The sequence below is a fragment of the Ornithorhynchus anatinus genome, chromosome 4 (assembly GCF_004115215.2).
Source record: "Ornithorhynchus anatinus isolate Pmale09 chromosome 4, mOrnAna1.pri.v4, whole genome shotgun sequence".
NCBI classification, from domain to species: domain Eukaryota; kingdom Metazoa; phylum Chordata; class Mammalia; order Monotremata; family Ornithorhynchidae; genus Ornithorhynchus; species Ornithorhynchus anatinus.
The window spans coordinates 13,263,969-13,291,444 of record NC_041731.1 but is presented as its reverse complement, the minus strand read 5'-3'; the positions used below and the strand labels follow the sequence as shown (position 1 = coordinate 13,291,444).

General features: G+C 43.2%; 1 protein-coding gene across 1 annotated transcript in view; it reads right to left on the bottom strand.

Annotated features, from left to right (window-relative positions):
• Positions 1 to 27,476, bottom strand: part of CNTNAP2 (contactin associated protein 2) — a 1,271,576-nt gene that overhangs the window by 65,575 nt on the left and 1,178,525 nt on the right. The window lies entirely within an intron of this gene.

The window sequence follows — 27,476 nt, the reverse complement described above, 5'->3', positions numbered from 1 at the left end:
AGCACTGTGCAGGGCCCACTGTGACCTAGTGGAAGTAATGATAATGATGGAGTTAGTTAAGCACTTACTATTTGCTGGTCACTATTCTAAGTGCTGAGGTAGACAGAAGCTAATCACGGTCCCTGTCCCACTTGGGACTCACAGTCTTAATCCCCATTTTCGAACGAGGTAATCGAAACCCAGAGAAGTGAAGGGACTTGCCCAAGGTCACAAAGCAAACAAATGGTGGAGTCTGGATTAGAACCCATGACCTTCTGACTCCCAGGCCCATGCTCTCTGCAGTACGCCATGCTGCTCCTCTAAAGTCCAGCATTCTAATCTCGGCTCCACAATTAGCTGGCTGTGTGACCTTGGGCACAACACTTGAGTTCCCTGTGCCTCAATATCCTCGCCTATAAAATGGGGATACACTATCTGTTCTCCCTCCTCCTTAGATCGTGATTCCTGAGTAGAGCAGGGACTGTGTCTGAGCTGATTATACTTTACCTCCAGAAGTGCTTCACACAGTGCCTGGTACATGGATCGTGCTTAACAAATATCACTATTATATCAACTGGCAAGATGGGGCATCACCAACAATCAGCTTCTAGAGTGCTGTCTCCTTTAACATTTAGGCAATACTCCCAGGAATAGATATTTGTAAGATGGAGAAAGTGATGACAACAGGACTCCCAAGCAGCTACTGTGTAATTAACTGAAAAGGAGAAAATGCATGTAGGGAGGACAGAATTCATGTTTTACAGAAACTGAAGGGCTTCTATCAAGGCAGTAGAGCAGAGGGTCACTGTGGGGCAATCAATCAACCATCTTTATTGAATACTTACTGTGTGTAGAGCGCTGTCACGGTACTAAGCGCTTGGGAGAGTACAATATAACGGGGTTTTTAGACACATTCCCTGCCCACAAGGAACTTACAGTCTAGCTAGATCAGTCCAGGGGTGCAACCATTAGGAAGAAGGTATCTCTCTTTCAGCAGAGATTTTGGAAATACTGGGAGGCTGAAAGGAAGACTTGAAAACAGTGACAGGGCTCCAAATTACCTGGCAAAGGATGATCTTTAGGTGCTTATTATCGAGAACGGATTGCTAGTTATACATGCTAGTTTATCTAGCTATACCCATCTGCGTGGATAGTATCTTTCCATAATTAGTGGTTCTTACAAAACAAATATCCACAGAACTGTACAGTATATACAGCAAAAAGTCAAATGCTTTCACTGAATTCCACCACTTGGGTAACAGACTGACCAATGATGCAAAAACAGTCAGGGAAGAATGTTTTCTAGTCACCTCCCTAAGCTACCAGTACTGAGATACGGGTACAGATACCAAGCTACTGATCCATCTGTCGCTGGCTTCGGCTTCTCTGGTGGGAGCTGAGTGGTTTTGCTCCAGGTAGAGTGGTGAAAGTCCTGATGGGCAGTGCCCCTGGGAGAGCCTCATAGCAGGGCCCGAATGGATAAAAAACCAATATGGTACTTTTTAAGTTCTTAAGATGTGCCAAGTGCTGTTCTAAGAGCTGGGATAGATAGACGTTAATCAGGATGGACACGGTCCTTGTCCCACATGGGGTTCATATTCTTAATTCCCACTTTTAGATGAGGTAACTGAGGCACAGAGGCGTTAAGTGACTTGCCCAAGGTCATCCAGCAGACAAGTGGTGGAGGCGGGATTAGAACCTAGGTCCTTCTGACTCCTGGGCCCATGCTCTAACCACTAAGCCAAGCTGCTTCTCCAGTAATCCATGAATGAGACTGGAGCTATGGGAAATGAATAGGAAAGGAACTCAAACCCACTCCTGGGAAGGAGAAAAGGAAGCCACAGTCCCTTTGCAGGGAAAGATTTCAGAACAGCATAGGGTGAGAACAGCTGTTTATTTTCAGTGTTTGACTGAAAGCACATAGATCAATTTGTTGCAGAGGTTTCAGGAAGGCTGGATTAAAAAAAGGAATGAAACCAGCACCAGGGACTGTAATAAATGCAAAAATGAAATTAGATATAATCTTTACACACACAAGAGGCGGAAAAGTTCATCACCCTCGCATTGATGGATCTGCCACACCAGCACACCCCAATAAAATCCTCCTATCTGTGAACGGCCAAGGCAGCAATTTATCTGCAGGTATATCCCCCTCCTTGCTGAATCTTTTCCCCCGTCTTTGTTCACTTCTGTTTGTCTTCTCCGATCTCTGACATCCATCTCTTTCACAGTTTTTTTCCCTCTTTCTTAATCTTCCACTAATGACAGAGGCAAAGAGGATTTCATCACAAAGAGGTAAAGGAGTCTGTAATTGGAGGGATACAGGGAAAAGGAGAGAAAGCATTTTTTTAAAAATACTGCAATTTCCACTGTGGATTCTCAGAGATGGGAAAGAATCATTTTCACCTCAAACTCCTCTGAAAAGACGGAAGTAGCAAACCTTTTGCATAATTGCTTCTAATCTGTTTTCATATGGAGATGGGAAATCTAGACAGGCTGAGCTTTTTAATTGTACCAGGTAGGGCCTGCTAGAACATGTGAGTTCATGAAAGAAACAGAGAGGTGAGACAGGGAAGGACACTTTGGTGAGTTAACTGCATGACAAAGAAGGCAGCTCCCTGCAAAGAGACCATGGCTTTCTTGTCTCCTTCCCAGCAGTGGATTTGGGTTCCTTTCCTATTTTTTCACCACGGTTCAGGGCTCATTTATGCATCATGGGGATTTCGGGACAGGCCGAGGGGAAGGCCAGTCATACTCTGCAGATTTGAAAATACAGTGCAAGCACTTAGTACAGTGCTCTGCACATAGTAAGTGCGCAATATATGCCACTGATTGATTGAAACCCACTGGGGAGAAGCATTATGGACTTCAAGATAACAGTAGTAGTAAGAGTACTTATTGAGCACCCACTGATGTAATGCACTGTTTGGGAAGTACAGAGCCAGCAAGTGACATTTCTTGCCTTCGAGGAGTAAATACCCTAATGGGAGAGCCAGCATTCACAGAGTAAACCAAATGAATAATTGAACCTACAACTGAATAAACATATATGCAAAAACACAGAAGATAGGCACACATAGGGTAGAATGCAGTGTTAAGTGCTTTGTACAAAGCTCTGCCCACAGTAAGTGCTCAATAAATACTGTGGATCGACTGACTGATCAACTGAGATGGCTGATGTGTTTCCATGACTGGGGTTGCTGGAGATCAATCAGGGAAGTCATGTTGGAGGAGATGGACTTTCACGGAGGTTTTGACTATGGGGAGGGCTCTGATCCGTCTTTCCCACCCTCCTTTTGCACTAATAATTGGCCTTGCTGTTTGGCAATTCTGTTTTCGTTTTTGAGCACTAGCTCAATGCAACTCAGGGAAGCAAGCATTACTCTTCCACCAAGCCGAGATGAAGAACAAGACCACAATATGGAAGTGAATCAATCCAGCAACAGTTCATTGGAGAGCAGAAGGGGAAGGAAGATTGTGTATCAAAATGTTGTTACACTAAAGAGTGGGAGGCGAGGAGGGAGGAGATTTTTTGAAGGGGATCCGAAATCCAGTCCAGAATAAAAGCGATTTCACCTCTAGCAGGTTTAAAGCTGGGGCATATTATACACAGCACTTTTTGCTGGGGTAATTGCATGGCTCTAGCATGGTCTCGGAAGACAGAAGGACCTGAGTTCTAATCCTGGCTCCACCACTTGTTTACTGTGTGACCTGGGGCAAGTCACTTCACTTCTGTGGCCCTCAGGTCCTTCATCGGTAAAAATGGGAAATAAGACTGTGATCCCTATGTGGGGCAAGGACTGGGTCAAACTGATAAGGTTGTTTCCAACAACCAGTGCTTAGCACAGTGCTTGGCACATAGTAAGGACCTAACAAATACCATTAAAAAAAAGTAGGACTTTGGAAAGTGCTACCTGTAGTGGCTGATGAAAGAATAGCATCATTTGCAAGAGACACACGGTTCCTGCTTACTAAGGAAGGATGATCACTGAAGTCATTCCTCTGAAAGTGGAAGAAATCAAAAAAATTCAAAAAGAAGCACTATGACCTAGTGGAAAGAGCTCGAGCCTTAGAGTCAGAGGACCTGAGTTCTAATCCCTGCTCTGCCAATTTCTTGTTGTATGACCCTGGGCAAGTCACAACTTCTCTGCGCCTCAGTTTCCTCAAATGTAAAATGGGGATTGAATACCTGTTCATTCATTCATTCAATAGTATTTATTGAGCACTTACTACGTGCAGAGCGCTATACTAAGCGCTTGGAATGTACAATTCAGTAACAGATAGAGACAATCCCTGCCCAACGACAGGCTCGCAGTTCTTCCTCCTACTCAGAATGTGAGCCCTGTGTGGGACAGGGACTGTGTCTGACCTAATTTACTTGTACCTACCCCAATGCTTAGAACAGTGTTTGACACATAATAAGTGCTGAACAAACTCTTATGGGTGGTGGCCATAAGAATTCTTTGGGTTTTAAGTATTCAGGTTGGAGATAGGCTCATGAGACCTATGAGCCCATCACCACCAAAGTTACATAATTACCATTATGATCTTTAAGCACTTACTATGTGTCAAGCACTGTTTTAAGCACTGGGTAGATACAAGTTAATCAGGTTGGACACAGTCCCTGTCCCACTTGGGGCTCACAGTCTAAATAGGAGGAAGAACAGGTGATGAATCCCCATTTTACAGATGAGAAAACTGAGGCCAGAGAAGGTAAGTGATTTTTCCAAGGTGGCGTTATCCTTGAATCCTCTCTCTCATCCAACCCACATATTCAATCCATCACTGAATCCTGTTGGTCCCACCTTCACGACATCACTAAAATGCACCCTTTCCTCTCCATCCAAACTGCTACTACATTAATACAATCACTCATCCTATTCCACCTGGATTACTACCTCAGCATCCTTGCCGACCTCCCAGCCTCCTGCCTCTTCCCACTTCACTCTGCTGCCCAGATCATTTTTCTACAAAAGCATTCAGGACCTGTCACCCTACTCCTCAAAAAACTCCAGTGGTTGCCTATCCATCTCCACATCAAACAAAAACTCCTTACCATTGGCTTTAAAGCAGTCCCATCACCTTGTCCCCTCTTACTTCACCTCGCTACTCTCCTACTACAACCCAGCCCACATACTTTGCTTCTCCAATGCTAACCTCACTGTGCCTCAAACTCGCTTCCAACCCCTTGCCCATATCCTGCCTCTGGGCTGGAACTCCCTCCCTCAAATCTGACACATAATTACTCTTCCCCCTTCAAAGCCTTACTCAAGGCCCATCTCTTCCAAGAGGCCTTCCCTGACTAAGCATCGCCCTTTCTTCTTCTCCCACTCCCTTCTGCATTGCCCTGACTTGCTCCCTTTAATCTTCCCGACTCCCAGCCCCACAGCACCTATGTCTATATCTGTAATTTATTCATTTACATTAATGTCTGTCTCCCTCCCCCTCCCCTGGACTGTAAGTTCGTTATGGGCAGAGAATGTGTCTGTTTATTGTTGTACTGTACTCTCCCAAGCATTCAGTATAGTGTTCTGCAAAAGTAAGCACTTAGTAAATATGATTGAATACTACATGAATGAAAAGGCAAGTGGCAGAGCCTGATTAGAACCCAGGTCCTCCCAGGCCTGGGAGGTCCAACACCTGGGAGGTGTAAGGGTCAGACTTTTCTTACAAGAAAGTGGTCATTTTTAGGACCTATTAATTTGGAAGCGAGTGACAAAGACATTGGGGAAGACAAAACCCAGCTCCTCATTTGGACCAACAATGTAATTCTGTCCTTTCCACTCTCTCCTAAATAACTACTGCAGCTCACCTGAGCTACCTATATTTGGTGAGAAGACCTTGGGACTCAACAAGGTCTGAGCAATACAGAAAGTCTTACAAATATCCATTAAGGTACTGCTTTAACTGAATGAATGTAACCGACAGGTTCTTCTCCCCTCCCCATGCATACACAAAAATACTTGCCAGTGACTGGGATCCTTTTCACATAGCCAGACCAGAGCTGAAGTTAAAGTAGACAAAGTAGTAGAAAATTGATTCTTCAGGATCAGCACATCTTTGCAAGGGTGTAGTTGGCAATGTCCCATGGCACTTATGTACACCCACAACATGTGCATATCTATAAATTATTTATTTATATTAATGTCTTTCTCCCCCTCTAGACTGTGAGCTAATTGTGGGCAAGGAACGTGTCAATCAATTCTAGTGTACTCAAGTGCTTAGTTCACTGCTCTGCACACACTAAATTCATTCATTCATTCAATTGTATTTATGAAGGACCTACTGTGTGCAAAGCACTATAGTAAGCATTTGGGAGAGTAAGATACAACAAAAAAACAGGCACATTCCCTGCCTACAATGAGCTCACAGTCTAGAGGCTCCATAAACATCGTCGATTGACTGATTGGTTTGAAGCTTCTGTTGAAATGGAAGTCTTGTGGAAGCAGCATGGTTCAGTGGAAAGAGCACGGGCTTCTCTGTACCTCAGCTCCCTCATCTGTAAAATGGGGATTAAGACTGTGAGCCCCACATACAACAACCTGATCACCGTGTATCTCCCCGCCCCCCAGCACTTAAACAGTGCTTTGAACAGAGTAAGTGCTTAACAAATACCATCATGCTCTGCACAGAGTAAGCTCTCAATAAGTAGGACAATGAATGAATGAAGTGGCAGAGCTGGGATTAGAACCCAGGTCTGTGCTCTATCTACTAGGCCACACTGCTTCTCAATGGTTGTGATGGCCATTTCTTGATACTGTGAAATGACTGTATTTCAGCAGTGTCTTATCTTGCCATACAATCTTTCCACAGTATCCAGGCATACGCTATCTTCCTAGAATAAATTACACAACCATCCTAATTAAATATAAAACAGTAAGTATGACTCTATTAACTAGACTAAATATTCTCTGCATAATTGCTCTTCTGAAAAATCACTGAATTTACAATAACCTAAATCGACATTCTTATTTACCTTCAGGAAGTCAATTTTTTTCTCCTCATTCATCGACAAGCAGCTTGCATTGATGCTTGAGAGCAATTAGATGTTTTAGCTGCAGTAACATAACCCTATAGCAAGTCAACTCCAAAGAGCACCATATTCGGAAGGATGTTAAAAAAATTTAGAAATGAGTGGATTCTTTGTCATTCAGTTTAGTGGCCAATTTCATTTCCACCTCTCCCAGAGCTTTGGGTCGGAATCAACGCATCTGTCTAAAACTGAGTCTGGCAAGTCCTTTCCTCCTTCTGTCTGTTCTTAATTCCCAACCACCATACTAGTCGGCCGAGGAAGGGAAAGCAGACCAAACCCCACACAAAGTAAAAACCCTCTCCTCATCTGGAAATCCAGGTGATGTTGAGTTTGTAGCTCTGAATGGCTAGAAATGCACAATTAGCCATTCTAGCCACGGACTCCATTTGCAAGGTTAATGTGACTGCAGCAGCGCCGATGACATGCCATCTGCTTTGTTTCGAAATGATTGCAATTTGAAAGCTTCCTCTGGGAAGGAGGAGGTAGCTCTAGGTCACCAGTGGTCAATCACCTTTTCCGAACCCCCCCGCCCCCCCATCAGTTCTCTATGTCTCCAATAGTCGACTCTTCACGAAATACTTCCCGGGATCTCCTGCTTTTATTTGACGTTAATCTCTTCCTAAGTACCTGCAGACGACTACTCTTCCCTTCACATCTCCATGCATCGGAAAATAATAATAATGTTGGTATTTGTTAAGCACTTACTATGTGAAGAGCACTGTTCTAAGTGCTGGGGTAGATACAGGGTAATCAGATGGTCCCACGTTAGGCTCACAGTCTTCATCCCCATTTTACAGGTGAGGGAACTGAGGCACAGAGAAGTGAAGTGACTTGCCCACAGTCACACAGACATGACAAGTGGCAGATCCGGGGTTCGAACCCATCACCTCTGACTCCCAAGCCTGTGCACTTTCTACTGAGCCATGCTGCTTCCCATGATTCTGATGAGCTACCAGTCAGATTATGTTCATTAGCACATTGCTAGAGCATAAAATCCTGGAGGGAAGGGATTATGTTTACCAATTCTACTGTATTCTTCCAAGCACTGAATACAGTGCTCTGAACACAGTAGCCTGAATGTAGGCCCAAGACTGCAGCCCCTAAGGACCCTGTGCTAATAAGGCCCTGGAGACCTTTGTCATTTCCTGATGATCACACCATCAAGCACTGGCTTCCTTTCTGCCTGCCAGGTCATCTGAAATACTGCTTCCCAATCTTTGAGAAGCAGCATGGCCTAGTGGAAATAAAATAATAATAATGTTGGTATTTGTTAAGCGCTTACTATGTGCAGAGCACTGTTCTAAGCACTGGGGTAGATATAGGGGAATGAGGTTGTCCCTCATGAGGCTCACAGTCTTCATCCCCATTTTACAGATGAGGGAACTGAGGCACAGAGAAGTGAAGTGACTTGCCCACAGTCACACAGCTGACAAGGGGCAGAGGTAGCATTCAAACCCATGACCTCTGACTCCCACGCCCGGGCTCTTTCCACTGAGCCACGCTGCTTCTCAAGCACAGTCCTGGGAGCCAGAGGACCTGGCTTCTAATCCCAGCTCCGCCACCTGTCTGCTGTGTGACCCTAGGCAGGTTATTTCACTTCTCTGTGCCTCAGTTACCTCATTGTAAAATGGAGACTAAGAACGCTAGCCCTTCGTGGACCACAGACTGTGCTTTTGTATTTGCATCTACTTCACAGCTTAGTACAATGTATGGCATGTAGTACGTGCTTTACAAATGCCATTAAAAAAAAATAATCTGCTTCAACTAACCTAAGCTACCTGGATGTGAAACACTATATATCTGATATTCTTGTGGAAACTCTTTAGGTTTAGCTCTCTTACCAGGGATTGTGACGTGAACTGTAAGGCCTTTGCAGACATCTTTAATCAACATTGAATGTAACACTTATTGAGGGCTTCCTGTGTGCAGAGAAGTGTACTAGTGCTTAGGAAGGTACAATACAATAGAGTTGGTAGACATGATCCCTACCCACCAGAAGCTTACAGTCTAGAAAGGGAGACATATATTGAAATAAATACAGATAGGGGAAATGGCAGGGTATAAGGATATGTACATAAGTGCTGTGGTGCTGAGGATGGAGCGACTGTGCAGTGCATTAAGAATTCAGATTTGTCTCAGCAAGGGTAGTTTCTCAGCAGGATTCGTTCAGGCTACCTTGGGTGCCAAGAGAATCAGTTCACTTTAGTGTTGGCTTGCATTTCATTTGGATGGAAACCTGTTCGGGATTCCTAAGAATTCCTGGAGTTATTTAAATTCAAGTCATTCCGTTTAGAGGTACAGAGATCAATCACACCAAGACATTAAGGTTCTGCCTATTACTATTCTGCAGTCGCTAAATGTAGCCTTTGTCAAGACTGGTTAGACTGGTAGTTCCCCTTGCAGTGTGTTAGGGTTTTAGGCTGAAAGAAAATTTGCTCTACAATGCTTTTATCAACGCTTTGGGGGTGATGGAGGTAAATATGCAGTTTTGCCAAATGAACTGTGCTCTCCCAAAGCTGCTAAATAGCTACAGTGCTGACAGAACAATTGTTCATTTGATGGAGATTACCTCTCTCCCCACCTTCAAAGCCTGAGATCACATCTCCTTCAGGAGGCTTTCCCCCAGTACCCTCTCCTTCCCAACCTTGTATCTCCCAATTACCCTTTTAGCCCGTCCCTACCGCCTTAACACTTGTTAGCACAACACCCATAATAATAATAATAATTAATAATTACTGTACTTGTTTAGAGCTTATTATGTGCCAAGCACTGTTCTAAGTGCTAGAGTAGATACAAGTTAATCAGGTTGGACACAGTCCCTGTCCCACATGGGGCTCACAGTATTAATTCCCCATTTTAAAGATGAGGCAACTGAGGTCCAGAGAAGTGAAGTGACTTGCCTAAAGTAACACATGACACAGGTGGGGGAGCTGGGATTAGAACCCAGGTCCTTCTGACTCCCAGGTCCATGCTTTATCATCATCAGCAGCAGCATTCATTAAGCACTTAGGTCCTGCAGACCCCTGGACTAAGCTTTTGGGAACATACGGTAGAAGCCAGTTACAGTTCTCACCCTTGAGGGGCTTACAGAACAGACCCAATTTGTCAGTTGTGCCAAATACACGACAGATCCAAGAATCCCAAAGATACAAATCATAAAAACCTAAGTAAGCAATTCAATGGATAACAAACACATTAATTGCTCTCCAAATGAATGCTAAGGTTACACAAAGCACTGTGACTAAGAAGTTAATAAGTCAAGGAATGCCTCTTGGTGGAAGTGATCTTTGAGGGTGGGGAAGGATGTGGGTTCATTCATTCATTCATTCAATCGTATTTATTGAGCGCTTACTATGTGCAGAGCACTGTACTAAGCGCTTGGAATGTACAAATCGGCAACAGATACAGTCCCTGCCCATTGACAGGTTTACAGTCTAATCGACGGGCTCACAGACTGTTAACACACTGTAGACAAAAATCAATGCATACATCTCTTCTGAAAGAAATAATAGTGGAGCAGATGCTGAATAAGAGGCAAGGGTGTATATGGATGGATGGGTACATTCAGTTCTACTTTAATGAGGGGTTTTTTTAATATGATTTGGATATAATGCTATGGAAGAAGGAGGGCATGATTTTCTCACAGTATGAGACTGTTCTGCTATTAGAAGATCCTCATATTTGACGTAAATTGATTCAGTGTAGGATGAACACAGTTGTACACATATCCATGGTGTCAGGGTATGATGCTGCTAGGCTCCCTAGCCTCTGCCTCAGCTTTATCATACTTTTTATGTCTTTATCCTATTCTACTTTAAAGCATTTGATACATTAAAAAAGCAATTAGTCACAAGGGGATAAGGCATTCAGCTAGTGGCGGCATAGCAATGATATAGGTATTTATACTGAAAAATGTGAGTCACGGTTATATTTTCACACCATCTGTCCCCAACTCAGGAATTCTCAATGATTCATTCATTACTACAAAGCGATTTTTCCACAGTTGAAGGTTCTTCAAGAATCCAACCTCCACATCATAGGAGAACTTCCTATTTATCTCATCCCCTCATCTTCTTACCCCTCACTGTCCTCCCTCTGATTTTTTTTTATCACTGTAGGCAGTACCACCTTCCTCCCTATCTCACAAGCCTATCTTCAACTCATCTCTCTCGTTCAACCCACACATTCAACCTGTCACGAAATCCTGTCGGTTTTACCTACTCGTCATCTCCAGAATCCACCCTTCCCACTCTATTCAAACTGCAACCATGCTGAAATAAGCTCTCTTCATTGCCCTCGACTATTGTATCAGCCTCTGTGCTGACCTCTCCACCAGCACCCCATTCCCTCTCCAGTCCATTCTTCACTTTGCTGCTAGGATCATTTTTCTGAAAAACTATTCTGTTTGTATCTCCCCTCTTCAAGAACCTCCAGTGGTTGAACAATCACCTCTGTGTAAAACAGAGACTCCTTACCAATCACTCAATCAGCTCTTTCCCTCTTACCAAACCTCACCGATCTCCTATTACAACACAACCTACATATTCCATTCCTCTAATGCTAACAACGACTCACTGTACCTCAATTTCATCTATCCCACCTTCGTCCCCTTATCCACCTTTTCTCTCAGGCTTGGAACTCCTTTCTCCTTCATATCAAACAGTCTGCCACTCTCCCCACTTTCAAAACCCTCCTGAGATCACATCTCCTCCTAGAAGCTTTTCCAAACCAAGCCCTTTATTTTCCCTATCTGCTGTCTCATCTGCATTGGCTATGCACACTACCCTTAAGCATGTTGATTCTCTAGACTGTGAGCTCATTATGGGCAGGGAATGTGACTGCTAATTTCTCTTGTATTGTACTCTCTTGAGCGCCTAGAACAGTGTTCTGAACATATTAAGCACTCAAGAAATACCACTGATTGATTGATTGATACTCACCCCAGTCCCACAGTACTTTCATAAATATTCTCCTACTCTATTTCTCCTATCCCTAATTTATTTTAATGCCCATCTCCCACTATAGACTGTAAGCTCCTTGTGCTGGGGGCGGGGAGTTCCCGAGCATTTAGTACTGTGTTCTGCACCCAGGAAGTGCTCAAAAATACACTGATTGATGTACCTACTTAGTAAATAAATTAGGCACTCCTTAAGTATTTCACCAGCTTTGTTTTTAAAAAGAGAAAGCCATGTGAAGTAAAAGCTTCTGAGGTTTTTATAGTTCACACTACCTTTTGTACAGGATAAAGAGGAAATCCCTAGGCACACAATCACTGAGAAAAATCATGGAGGCAGACTTCAAAGGGGCAGCAAGCTCAAAGAACTGAAATCACATTAAAAAAGAATTGTTTTCTTTCACTTGGGACTTTGAGTTTGACTTGAGTCGAAGCAGGCCGACTATCTCATGAAGTTCCTTTTTGAAGACTTTAGGCCTTAGTTATTTTAGAACTGAACATGTTTCCAATCTCAAAGTAATGAATCGACATGACAGAGGCAGGCACAAATACATTGGAAATCAATATTTCCATTGGGTTATTTCATTTGCTAATCATTTATCACATATACAGCAGAAAGCCAATTTCAAGGCTTTTTCAGGGAGACTATTAAAGAGTGAGAAAAGGGACACTCAATTTTAAGTATGTTTCCTTGGGCAGTGGAAAATTATGGCAGTACAGATGTAGCTGATAGCTGGATCCTTAAAGATTAAAAAAAGCTCAAATAAAATGTTTTCCTATACAAAAAAATACATTATACAATTGGTATTGGAGTGGATGCAGGAGTTTCAGTGTTGGTTACTCATTACGTATGGAGACTCAAGAAGGAAATTCATTTTCCTTTTCATGCATTACATGGTTATTTTTATGATTGCTTTATTTGGCTTCAATAGATTAAAAAGCCTGACATTTCAACAGTGAGCTGTGGATTAAATAGTTTTTAAAATCTCAAAATGTTGGTATTTGAGGAAGTCACAGAGACTAAATAAGAAAAATTTAACTGACTCCTGAGTTGTCTGGCCCATAGTAAGTACTTAACAAATACCATAAAAGGACAAACAAACAAAAATGAAACCATTGGCTTGTCTATTTGAAAAACATTGCTCTAGGGAGCCCAAACATTTGCCTCCAAAGTTAATGGCAGGTTAACTTGCCTTTTGTCTGGTAGTTCACCGGTCAATCAATCAATGGTACACAGTTTTTCCTGCATTTTACTTTCCTGTTTCTTCCCTTCTGTTTTCTCATCACTAATGGCTTCTCACTTAATCTTCTTCAACCCCTCCTCTTCTCCCTTTTATATCTTCCTTTTTAGAACATTGATTTGCTCATCCTTCCCCTCCTTCTTTAAAGTTTTTCTCCTCTTTGCTTTTCTTTTTAATGTACTCTGGAAATAGAGGTGTGGAGCCCAAGAAAAAGGTTTACAAATTTTTGTCCAGTGAATTTAGTTTAGGTCAAGAGATCACCAGTTCTGCCCAACCAACACAAACCCTCAAACAGAAACACACATTCTTTCTCTGCCAACATTATCACCAATTTTCTTCAAGCAACCAGCTATTTCTTTTAAATGGATGCATCCAAACTTCACTTACTGTACATTGATCGGATTTGGTGACACATCCCTTAATGTAATCTTGAAACAGCAGAGCATACATAATTAATCTCATACTAAGATGTGTAGAGCACTAAACAAGTTTCCAATTTAGCAATATCGGTGCTTCGTCTCAGCTATTTTAAGAGATGTGTTCCATCCACTGCCACAAAATGGAAATTAATGATACCTCCTGGAAATTGTGCTTCTTCTGCACACAAAAGAGTTGCATCTATTATAATCCAGGCACATGGGTGTATCTCTTCCAGTTCTTCGGTGTGATTAGATGCTTTTTTTTATTGGCAAAACGTCGAGCTACAATTTATGACCTTGTCAGGGAAAATCGCAGCTGACAGAGATCCAAAGCCTGAGTGTGTGTCTTGACCTCTGTGGCTTAGTATACACTTTCAGAGCCTGGTGCTGAATCAGCTGACACCGATCTTGAGAGTAGAGGAAGCTTCTTGCAAATATGCAAACAGATTATAATGGACAGTACACCTCCTTATCGCCATGGGTCAGACTTCACAGGACAAAGTGAGATCAATCAATGATATTTACTGAGCGCTTAGTTCAGAGCATCGCACTAAGCACTTGAGAGAGTACAACACAAGAGATTCAGTGGACATGGTCCCTGACTTCAAGGATCTTACGATCTCATGAGGGCTTTATAATCTAAACTCATTGTGGGCAGGGAATGTGCCTGTTTATTGTTATATTGTTCTCTCCCAAGTGCTTAGAACAGTACTCTGCACACAGTAAGCACTCAACAGATATGATTGAATTGAATCTAGATCAGGGAAAGAGAAGAATAAAGTTCACTAAAGGAGAATGAGAGAGCTGTCTATGGATAGGAAGCTTGTCAACATAGATGGAAAGAAGTTAGGATGGATTGAGGTTCCATGAGGCCAGGCTCTCTAGTATAAATAATAGGGGTAGTTGTTGAGTGTTTACTATGTGCCAAGCAGTGTAATGAACACTGGACTAGGTACAAGAGAATCTGTCCCACATGGGACTCAGTCTAAGGAGGAGGTAATATGTCTACCGACTCTGTTATAGTGTATTCTCCCAAGCGGTTAGTACAGTGACCTACACACAGCAAACAAAGAGACAGTGATACAGTTTACGCCCTCTTCCTGATTTATACCCACTATGTACCATGTGACAGCAGTACGAAGCGCTCAATAAATACGACCGAATGAATGAATATGTCACTCTATGCCTTGGCACAGTGCGATAATATTGTGCCACATTGCTGCTTCATGGCAACAGCTGTTCATAACAACAGAGGAGCTGCTGCCAGGCAGGGGTGGGAAAGGGGAGAGGAAGAGTGGGATAGAGAAGAGGAGAGAGGAAGGGAGGGGAGAACAGAACAGGGGAGGAAAGGAGGAGAGGGCAAGTAGGGGAAGGGATGAGGTGTGAGGAAAAGGAAGGGGAGAGTGGAAAGAGGGGATGGGAGATGGGAAGAGACAGGAAAGAGGGAGGCTTGGTTTAGGGGTGGGAGGCAGTTTGGGATGAGGGAGAGAGGGTGAGGGAAGCAACAAAAAGCAAACGGAGACAGCAACAGGCAGCCCCTCTAGAGCCTTCGGCTGGGTAGTGTGGGTGCGGGTCAAACCCCAGCAGGCTCCGGGCCTAGTTTCCCATCTTGAGGACTCCCAGGAACCAGGTGGAGTCCTGAGTCTGGTAGGCAGAACTGAGTATGGCCATACTCATGCAGCTCTGCTCCCCACCCTTCACGATTTAGCCTGGGAATTGTCCCCCTTTCCGCCAAAGAAGGAGCCCTGTGACTCCCAGACACTGTCATATTAGAGCCAGGTTGTGTGGTAGGTCCAGTCCTACTTGAGTTCTGCTATGTGAGAGGATGCAGCGAGACATCTGGAAGCTCAGTCAATAGTATTTGAGCACTTACTACATGCAGAGCACTGTGTTAAACACTTAGGGGAGTCCAATGCTCCTGAGCCACTGGAAAAATTTTCTGGCTTAATAGGTAACATCAGTTAATCAAGCGGTGGTATTTATCAAAGTGCTTACTGTGTGCAGAGCCCTGGACTACTCACATGGGGAAAATACAACAGGGGTGGCCCTCAGCAGTCTTTGACCAGCCATATGGGAAGGGCTGGGTAGAGATAACTGGGCTTTTGAAGCACACTCACAAGATGACATGGAAATGCCTCTGAATTATTTCACCAATTCAGGACACTGAAAATAAGTGTGAAGAAAACCAAAGCTATATGTTAGCCTACATGTGGAAAACCTTGCAACCAAGCAGTGTAGTTGTAAGCTTGTCAGGGGCTGGGAACATGTCTACTAATTCTGTTGTACTGCACTCTCCCAAGAACTTAGTACACTGTTCTGCACACAGTAAATCTTCAATAAATACCATTGATTGATTCACTGATTTGGAGAAGTTGAGGGTTCCAGGCTGCCGTGAGAGAGGAGATGGAGGCAGAAGAGTTTGGAATGAGGTATAGTTTGAGGATAGCTTGGGAGGAGAAAGGACAGTGAGTTGGAGAACAGAGGGTGAAGAAAGCAGAAATATAAGATGAGGAGGATTGGTGAAGTCTTAAAATCAATCATGAGGCGTTTAGTGTTTTATCTCCAGTGATGATGGATTCCCCTGGGGAATTTTGATGGACAAGCCTTAGTTTTAAGGTTTTAAGAACTCAGAACCGGGGCCAAGGAATTGATTACAGTAATGATACTTTAAGCACAGCTAAAAACACTCTTCTGTCTGCCAATGATATTCCTGTTGAGGCACAAGCAGAGGTGCAAAAGGGCAGCACATTGCAAAGTGCACATAAACATCCTGTCCTCAACGGCTTGAATCAACAATTTTATTTGCCTTCCAGAACTCTGACCACTAACATAATTCAATTCACCTAGCAATGTCAAAAATAATTGATTTACCCTTCAACTTCTGTTGACCTGATTGATGTTGAATTTAAGTTGTAAAGAGTTTCCTTAATGCAATGTGCTTAAGAGTCAAAAGAAATCGAGCACAAAATGGAATGTATGGTTAGTGAAGTCTTCCAAACTCAGCTGCCTCAAATATATGTACAGGAATAATGAGTAACATAGTTATGACTGGATCTGAGCATCTGTTCACACCCTACTTATTGATGAAGCAGTGAAATTATTATCATTGTTATTACAAAACCCATTTATACCACTACCTCACCTCATTTCCTACTACAATCCAGACCGCACACTTCACTCCTCTAATACCAACCTTCTCACTGTGCCTTGATCTCTTCTATCTCGCCGCTTACCTTTTGCCCATGACCCGCCTCTGGCCTGGGACATCTTCCCTCCTCATATTCCCCATTCGAAGTCTTACTCAAGGCACATCTCCTCCAAGAGACCTTCCCTGACTAAACCCTCCCTTCCTCTTCACCCACTCCCTTCTGCATCGCCCTGACTTGCTTCCTTTATTCATCCCCCCACCAGGCCCACAGCACTTACGTACATACTGTCATTTATTTACTTTTTATCAATGTCTTTCTTCCCTTCTAGACTGTAAGCTCATTATAGGGAATGTGGGTTTATTGTTGTACCTTCCCCAGCACTTAGTATAGTGTTCTGCACACAGTAAGTGCTGAATAAATACGATTGACTTTCACAGCGCTATAAACCAACCAACAATCAATGAGATTTACTGAGCTCATACTAAATGCTACTACTAGTAATAAAGAGCACTGTACGTGGAGTACAACTGCCAGCAGAGCTGCCTTGGTAGCCATTTGGATATTCACTGGCCATGTTAGCCAGATATTTATAGTTCTCTTGCTGAGACTGTCTTCCACGTGGGTTGCCTAAGGTAGTTCTAACAGGGTCTCCAACAGTAGGAACAGAGATAGTATGCTGGCTGCCTCATCTTTGATCCTTTTTTAGGCTGTGCTATCTAATATCCCTAAATATTATTCTAAGGATTATTGGGAAGCAGCGTGACCTAGTGGAAAGGGCATAGGCCTGAGAGTCAGAGGACCTAAGATCTAATGTCAGCTCTGCCAACTGCCTGCTGTATGTTCTTGGGCAAGTCACTTAACTTCTCAAGGACCTCAGTTTTCGCACTGGTAAAAATAGGTATTCAATACCTGTTCTCCCTCCTATTTAGAGTGTTAGCCCCATAAGTCCAATTTAACTTGTATCTACCTCAGCGCTTAGAGCAGTGCTTGATACAAAGTAAGCGCTTAACAAATACCATTATTATCATTATTCATCCAAGAATTTATTCAAACTCCACTTGAATCTGCCAGCACAACTTCCTGCGGTAATGAATTCCTAAAACTTATCACCTGCTGGAAGAACAAATGGTAGAAGTCATGAGCAACTGTTAACAATCTCTTGTGAAATGAAAAAGAATTAATTATTCATACCGAAATTGGCAGTGAATGTTAACTATGGCAAGTGAATGCTAGCGAATCCTGGATTTCTGACATTCATGGAAATGAATCCATTGGAACTTTTCAGAGTGATATTCTGGAGTTCCTAAAAGCAGTAGATACTACTGTCTACACTGGTTCTGAACAGCTTTTGGGGACTTGATAAATGTTTATAATAAAAATGGAACCACTGTGTTTGGGGTCATCTGAAGCTCCATGGAAACATCTCAAACTCTAAGATATCCATCCAGAGAGTGACCACCCTGGGTGAAAAACTCTTACAATTAAACACAGCAAGTTACCCAACCTGAGAAAAAGATCTGGAATGACGCAATCCATTAACCACTGATGGTTCTATTTCATCCCTCCCTCCCTCGTTCCTTTCTTTCTTCCCCTCTATCACCAATCAAGCATAAATGGTGAGGATACTTTCTGATTATGACAGCTCAACAAAAATGTCTATCCAAAAATGCATGACATGTTCATAGCCTAACAGATGCGTGCTGCTATTCAATCTCACATTTCTCTGTGCCTCCAGGACATTTCCTCTTGAGTATGCCTTTGGAACTCCAAATACGGCATGTCTACATTTAAACTTTGCATCTTTCCCCCCTAAATTCTTCCCTCCTCCTAACTTGCCCCATATCTGTCCGTAATACTACCATCCTCCCTGCCCCAGAAGGGCGATTTACACAGGGGCCAATAGGGTTTCAGCCCAGGGAACTGAGGTTTAGAGGGGCTTTTTGTCAACTCCACTCCACTCTCAAAAAAAAAAAAAATAAAGGCCCACCTTGTCCTTTCAACACGGCTGCTATTGCTTAGGGCTTTATGAAGATGGTGTCCTAAATAGAGTCTCCGCAAACGGCCCTGGAAAATGGGCAGCATAAAAGAGGAGCTTGCACACCCTAGAGTTCTGGAATTGGGTGTTGTTCCTTTAAATATCCATCATCTCCCCCTCCTCAGTTATCCCACCCAAGGAATAATGATTAACACAAACAGGTGCTAATCACTGCAGCTCAACACATCCCTCAGCCTTCGGGAAGCACTACTCCCCATGACAAGGTCCTCTTGACAACCGCTCAATACAATAATCTTCCTCCTCTCTCATTCTCTACCTCTGATACCTGGCTGGGAACATTTAGTAAACAGAAGCAGCCCATAGCTGCTTTCCATCTCTGCCACCTCTCTGGCTGGTGGCTCTGAAATGCTGTCATCGCACAGCACTGAGCATGACCTCATCTGTGTCATGGGGCTACTAAAAGGTCCCCACTAAATCACTGGCACCCCAGACTTGGGCTTCAATTACTGCTGATCTGACCAGAAGTCCACAACCCTTTCTATTTTAAATGGTATTTGCTAAGTGGTGACTTTGGGCCAAGCACTTTACTAAGCCCAGGGTACATACAAGATGACCTTGGGGTCATCTTTGACTCTTTGCCATTTTTCAACCCCCACATTCAATCAACTTCCGAGTCCTGCTGATTCTTCCTCCAAGACATTTCCTGGATCTGCCCTTTCCTTGCCACCCTACTTTGAGCTCTTGTCATATAGGTTAGTTTAGGCTACAGTGCCAGACTCCACACGCTCTCTGCTAAACCCAAACTCGATGCTGCTGCCTGGATCATTTCCCTGAATCATTGCTCAGTACAGGTCTTGGCCACACCTCAGAAACCTCCAGTCGATACTTATTTTCCTCTGTAGCATCAAACAAAAACTCTTTACTATTGGTGTCAAAGCTCTGTAATAGCTGTGTCCTTCTGCTGGTTCACTATCCACTTGCACTCACCTTCCAACTACCTTGATCTTGATTCTCACTCTTCCAACCCCTTGTTCAAGCTCTTCCCCTGACTGGGAACCCCCTCACCCCCCCCCCCCCCCCCCAAATCCACCAGACTATAGTGCTCCTCCACCTTCAAAGCCCTCGAAATCCCTCTTGAAGCAGGAAACTTTTCCAGATAAATACCAAACGCGCAAGTCACATTAACCCCCCCCCCTTAGCATTTATGTATTTACTCCCATCCCTACCGAGCACTTGCAAATACAGAAATATTTATTCAGTTGCACATTCAATTAGTTTTTTCTAGTTTATTCTACTTTTCATTACTACCTATTTTGATCTATCGTATTGTACCTACCCCAGAAGTGAGTAAACAGAAAGTACTTAGCAGTCACCTCAATTACAATTATTATTTAATATCCTTATTCTTCTTTATGGTCCCACTATTTACAAAGAGTCAGACTCCACTTCTAGATTGTAAGTGCTCTTTGGGAATTTTTTTCTTCTATTGCACTCTCCCAAGAGAGGGCTCTGTGCATTGTTTCCTTTAATAGAAGCAATAGGATATATAGGGCAGACTTAATAATCATCACTGAAATGAATATCTTCAATATTTTTAAATGGTGCTTTTTAAATAGAAATGGACGTTTTTGACAGAGCATAGTGGTGATTGCTTTGCTTTCCTGCATAACTGTAATGCAATACTGCATTACTTGAGGGCACTGCTTGCAAGTTGGATTCTGGGCAGCAACATCTTTAATTTCTGGGGTGCTGGGATCCCTCAAACAGAAATGGGGAATGACTCCCATAGACCCATTTTTCTGCTGGCCAGTGATACATTATTCACACTTTTTGTCCATTGTTTTAAACTCTTATTTGGGCGGGGGGATAGAATCACATTTATTTAACCATTTAACTAGCATGCTGATATCAGAATGCAGCACCAATAAAATAAGTAAGGTGAACTAAAATGCAGAATTCATCCTTCACGTATTTAGTTTTTGACTGTTGCTACTACTCTGTGGGCATGTCTTCTAGTCGTTGTTTCGTGAATACATTTTGGAAAGTTTCTCCGATGAAGAGGACAGGAAAGCAACAGAGCTGCATTTTCTCTTTATTCAAGCCTCCCTGCACCTTTTCTTTGCAGTTGTGAGTCACGAAAAGGGCTGTTATTCATGTGCAACCCCCGTCAAGTCAATTCAAGGCCATAATTAGACTACAAGAGTACTAAATGCAAGGAAGGAATTTCCCTCTTCCTTTGTATATATTGGGATTCTAGGCTAATTTGCTTCAAGGTAATGATATTCACAACTCTAATTCCTAAGTATTTTGTAATAATTTTCCATAGCTGATATTAATAGGCAAAAAGGCTGCTTAACATACTGTCTGCTTTATATTCTGCTGCTGGTAATAGTTTTGTGTTTTTACAGTCCCTGTTCATCTACATTATGGGCCTTAGAGCCAGCTCCAAAGGAAATACGATTTTGGATATCTGAGGGATGATGGTGAAGCAAAAACTCTATTTTAGTATACTGCACAGCTACTTCTTGGACATAGTGTTTTCCCACTGGAAAGTATATTCATGAATCTTAGACCTTGGAAGAAAAGGGGGAATTGATAGAAAGTCTTAAATGGAGGACCATTTACCCGGTTCTGGAAAGGCAGAAAACAAGTCCATTATGAAAGCTCTCTAAAAAAATACTGAGAGTAGTCACTTTATCTGTCACCGTGGCACGGCAACAGGGTTAGAAGCAGGGGGAGAGAGAAAGAAATTGCCATGGGCCCCATAACAAGCAGAGGTCCACTGAAGACCCTCTCAGATCTCATAATAAAACTGTTGCTTCTGAAATGCAAATCTCTCCAGGGTGGACAGGAAATCCTGTTTGGAAGCAGGGCTGCTTTTAAGCTTTTTCAGGACAAGGACCATGCATTTTCCTTTCAGTGCACTCTCCCAAGTGTCTAGCACAGTGCTCAGCAGACAGCAGACACTCAGCCAATCTATTGACTGGGGGAAGCTGGAAGCAACACTATAAACTCAGGTCCGGGCAGGACTGATCAATCAGGGGCATTGGAAGAGTACAATGGAGTGGATTAGACATGATCTCTACCCTAAAGAAGCTTATTGTGTAATTTGAGATGTCTCTAGATTCATCATCATGCATCAGCTGGCTCTTGTAGATTAATGTTACAATTCAGCTTTTAACATTTCTCAAATGCACATTTTAAAAACATTTTGCCAGTGTGGATGCTCACTTACCACATTTTCAAAAAATGGAACTATGTCTTGAATTGGTTATAGCACTGCTGTTTTTCCAATGCTTTCACCTGATTAATCACATTTTTGTACCCACATACTCCTGTGAGGTAAGGAGAGGCTGGAATTACTATCCCTGTTTCACAGCTGAGAAAACTAAGGCACAGAGAGAGCAACTGAATTACCTGAAGTCACACTGCAGGCCATAGGTAGAGCTGGGATTGGAACCTAACTCCTCCACTGATTTTCTTCCCACTAGGGACATTTTCTCCACTCATTCTTCAATTTTCTCTGCTGCGATTCCCCTCTCAGATGCCCTCCGGCCTGCTGTGCTCCTGTTAGCCTAGCTCTATGCCAGATGAGATTTAGCATTATGAGCAGAGATTTCAGTAAGATATTTTAATCAACACCAGTGACTAGTTTCAGCTTGTTAGCAGCTGTTTTCTCCTTTCTCAAATCTGAAAGCAATAATTTTCCCCTTCGTCATGCTAATCAGCTCTTAGAAAATTCGGTGTGCTAGCTGTTCCAATCTGCTACGCACACTTAGACGATGGGGTTGAGTCCTTTTTTTTTATTTGAAGACACATTTTGATCAGGATAAAGCATTTTCACGTGACACGATATTTAACAGTGGCATCTTTTCTTAGAAAGCCTTCTGTTCCAAATGTATAGGAAAAGTGTACTACCATGCCCTTTACTCCTCTGCATCCCTCTCCTTGTTCTCAGGAAAGAAAATTGAATGCAAATAGTTTTCGCCTTGTTCCTCTGCCTCCCATCTGCTCTGTTATCACTCTGTGCCCTTGCTAGTGCTAAGGTATGTTACCTTGGTCATGGATGGGCCTATTAATCCCTCTTGCATTTTCAGCACAGGTTAGGCTACTCCTGGAAGGAACACAGACCTGCCAGCGATGTGCTTTTACATCCCCTTGCTACTTGGAAGTCAGTCAATCAAAATCTACTTAGCGCTTACTGTGAGCAGAGCATTGTACTAAGCGCTTGGGAGAGTAAAATAGAACAATATAACAGATACATTTTCTTTCCACAATGAGCTTTACACTAAACTGCTTTTAACTTAACACTTACTGAGTGCAGAACACTGCACTAAGTGCTTTGGAGAGTACAGTACAACAATAAACAGACACATGCCTGCCCACAATGAACTACAGTCTAGAGGATGATTTACAGAGGATAGGTTTACAGTCTACAGGACAGACTTAAAAGTCTAGAGGACGACTTTACTGAGGAAGCTTAAAGTCAGTTTTATACGGGCTCTTGTGTTGAATCTGCCCACTTTGCTCTGCCATGGGTATTAAAGGACTGAAAAGCAGGGTGGCCTAATAGATAGAGCACGGGCCTGGGAGTCAGAAGGACCCGGGCTCTAATTCTGGTTCTGCCACTTGTTAGCCATGTGACCTTGGGCAAGTCATTTAACTTCTCTATGCCTCAAGTACCTCGTCTGTCAAATGGGGATTAAGACCGTGAGCCCTATGTGGGTCAGAGACTCTGTCCAACCTGATTAACTTGTATCTATCCCAGTGTTTAGTACAGTGTCCGGCACATAGTAAGTGTTTAACAAATGCCATAAAGACAAAGCCAAAAAAAACCAACAAGGATTATGGAGTCCCTCTAGACTGGAAGCTCACTGTGGGCAGGGAATGTGTCTACCGACTCTGTTCATTCATTCAGTGGGATTTATTGAGTGCTTACTGTGTGCAGAGCACTGTACTTAGAGCTTGGGAGAAAAAATACAACAATTAACAGTCACGTCCCGTCTTCAACGAGCTTACAGTGTGTTACATCGCACCCTCCCAAGTGGTTAGTGACAGTGATCTGCATACAGGAAGCGCTCAAGATGAGCAATTAATTGGAGCCTTACAGAGGCTTGGACACTATCACATGTCTAGCTACTAGATGGCCTGGCAGGGCCCATGTGTCCATGGAGACAATTCTTCAATCCCTTCTTACATGTCATGGTGGGCTGAGGTTCCCAGTTCCCTTTTGGAATCTTTCCAAAACCCACTTCCTTAACCTGTGGGCAGAATGAGGCTCAGGCAAAGGGAAATTCCAGTTAGCTCACACACCATAAAACTGAATTGTTATAGAAACTAATACTTTGCAGCCTGTTACTGAACTTCCATTTACACAAAACGAAGCAAGCCCACTAGGCAATACACTCAGTTCTCCAATAGTGAGATTATGTACCTTATAAACCTCACATTAAGGGAACAAGTTATAGTACATCATACGTAGGCTAACACCAAGGGACTGCCCACTTCTGTTTCATAGTCACATATTTCATACCCACATAAGCTCATTGTGGACGGGGACTGTGTCTGTTTATTGTTAAATTGTATTCTCCCAAGCACTTAGTACAGTGCTCTGCACGCAGTAAGAGCTTAATAAATATGACTGACTGATCCTTCCAAATCACATCCGTACACTATCCAGGTAACTGCTGTCTTGTCAGGAGAGTGTCCTGTAATTTCTGAACAGTGCACTACCCAAGTTGCATACGTGTTATGGGAGACCCGAGTGGAGAACATCAATGACTCTGTTATAGGGGAAGGGGCAAGGCAAAGTAGTAGAGCTTCAGTCCAGGAACCAAAGGACCTGGGTTCGAGTTGTGCTGCTAATCTGCTGTGTGACCGTGGGTGACATTTAACTTCTCTGTACGTCAGTATCCTCATCTGTTTAATGGGGATAATACCTGTCTTCTCTTTCTACTTCACAGGGTTGTTGTAAGGGCTGAAATGAACTAATATGAGAGCGCTTGGGCAAAAAAGCACTGTAGTAAACCAAGGACCTCTAGACTGTAAGCTTTTGTGGGCAGGGAACGTATCTACCAACTCCGTTACGTGGTACTCTCCCAAGCTCTTAGTACAGTGCTCTGCACACAGTAAGTACTCAATAAATACAATTGATTGGCTTTTGCTGCCACTGCTTAATAATAATGATAATAATAATTGTGGTATTTGTTAAGCACTTACTATGTGCGAGGCACTGTACTAAGCGCTGGAGTGGATACAAGCAAATTGGGTTGGACGTAGTCCCTGGTCCACATGGGGCTCACAGTCTTCGTCTCCATTTATAAAGATGAGGTAACTGAAGCACAGAGAAGTGAAATGACTTGACCTAGGTCACACATCAGACAAGTGGCGGAGCTGGGATTAGAATCCTTGTCCTTCTGACTTCCAGGCCTATGCTCTATCCAGTAGGCCATACTTGTTTATTCATTCATTTGGTGGGATAATTCTTGGGATGTTTTCTTCCTGATTAAGGGTGGTTGAAAGCTCAGAGTCAAATACTCTAAAGCAAGTAGCGTTCTCCCCTATAAAACTGTTGCCCCAAGGAAGATACAGCTGTTTGATTGACTAAACCCCAGATGTGGCCGATACCGCCAGGGTTAGCCAGGGAGGAAAAGCTGCCTCTCCATCAGCTACTGTGTGGAGTAATTGGGAGAGTCCAATAGAAGCTATTCGTTCATTCATTCATTTAATAATACTTAAGGAGGGCTTACTTTGTGCAGAGCACTGTCCTAAGCACTTGGGAGAGTACATTATAACAATAAACAGACACATTCCAGCCAACAACACAGTCCTGCATTCAAGGAACTTGCAGTTGGAAGACATGCAGAGGTAACCTTTAAAAATGGTGGGAGCCGTAGGACGAACAACGCGATAACTGTTAGGAATGACAGTAAGCAAGCCTAAGCCTTGAGAGAGCAAGGACTATATATTTGGCTTCAACAGTGCTTTAGCACAAGGGTGAGGGCAGAGGGCTGCCTGCTGAATGTCTCGGGGACGTTCTTTTCTGGGACCTCAGACTGAACCTGTTCTCTCCCCGAGCTGTCTCGCAACGTGCACCACTGGATGTGTGCGGATGGCTCCAGGCGAGTCATCGCCACTCCCGCCGCATTTCCGGCTGACTGTAGGATGTACTTTCCCTTCTTAACGGATGAAGCCCGAACAATGTTCAACCGAAGAGCGAGAGGCCAGAAAAGATGAATGGCTAGATTTCCTCGGACAAAGTGATCAACTATACGAGAGATACTTCCTCATATGGGAAGCAGCGGGGCCCGGTGGAAAGTTCTTGGGAGTCAGAGGACCTGGGTTCTAAGCCTGATCTGCTGTGTGACCTTGGGAAAATCGCTTAATGTCTCTGCACCTCAGCTACCTCATTTGTAAAATAAGTATTAAACTCTACTCCTTTCTAGTCAGACTGTGAGACCCATAAGGGAAGGGACTGTGTACAACTTGATCATCTTGTGTTTACTCCAGATCTTAGAACAGTGCTGGGCTTTATAGTAAGTGGTTCACAAGTACCGTTATTATTATTAATGATTATTTACAAACTGAGGAAGGAAGCGGTCTCTTCATCAGCAGCATTACCTTGGAACCAGCCTACGACCGTCTACCATCTGCCGGGACACAGAAACCTCAGCCTCGGGCAGCCCATCTGATAACTAGATACAGAGATCTCTTTCACTGCCAAGCTCAACTCACCTCTTTCAATCAACCCATATATTCAGTCACCAAATTCTGATGCCTGATAACTTGTTTTGATGTCTGTCTCCCTGCTTCTAGACTGTAATCCCAGTGTGGGCAGGGACTGTCTCCAGTGCTGAATTGTACTTTCCAAGTGCTTAGTACAGTGCTCTGCACACAGTAAGCGCTCAATAAATATGATTGAATGAATGAATGAATGGATGTTAGTTCTACCTTCACAACATTGCTAAAATCCATTCTTTCCTCTCCATCTAAACTGCTATCACGTTGATCCAAGCACTTATCTTCTCCCACCTGGACTACTGCATCTGTCTTCTCATTGACCTCCCTGCCTCTTGTCTCTCTCTTCAATCCAGTGAATACTTCACACTGCTGCTCGGATCATTTTTCTAACAAAAAATTCAATCCACACCTCCCCACTCCTCAAGAACCCTTAGTGCTGCCCATCTACCCGAACACCACATAGAAACTCCTTACCATAGGCTTGAAAACACTCAATCAGCTCTCCCCTTCCTACTTTACCTTGCTGATTACCTACTACAACGCAGCTTTCATACTCTTTTCTCTAACACCAACCTACTCACTCTACCTCGATCTTGTCAGCTGTGTGACTATGGGCAAGTCACTTAACTTCTCTATGCCTCAGTTACCTCATCTGTAAAATGGGGATTAAGACTGTGAGCCCCACGTGGGACAACCTAATTCCCCTGTGTCTACCTCAGCGCTTAGAACAGTGCTCTGCACATAGTAAGCGCTTAACAAATACTAACATTATTATTATTATTATTATTACCAACCCGTGGCCACATCCTCTTTCTAGCCTGGATCTCCTGCCCCCTTCATATATGAAAAAAACATCAATCTCCTCCCCTTCAAAACTTTACTACCTCATTTCCCTTACTCTCCCTTCTATGACACTTGTGCAATATGCTAAGTTCCTTGTGAGCAGGGAACATGTCTTTCAACTC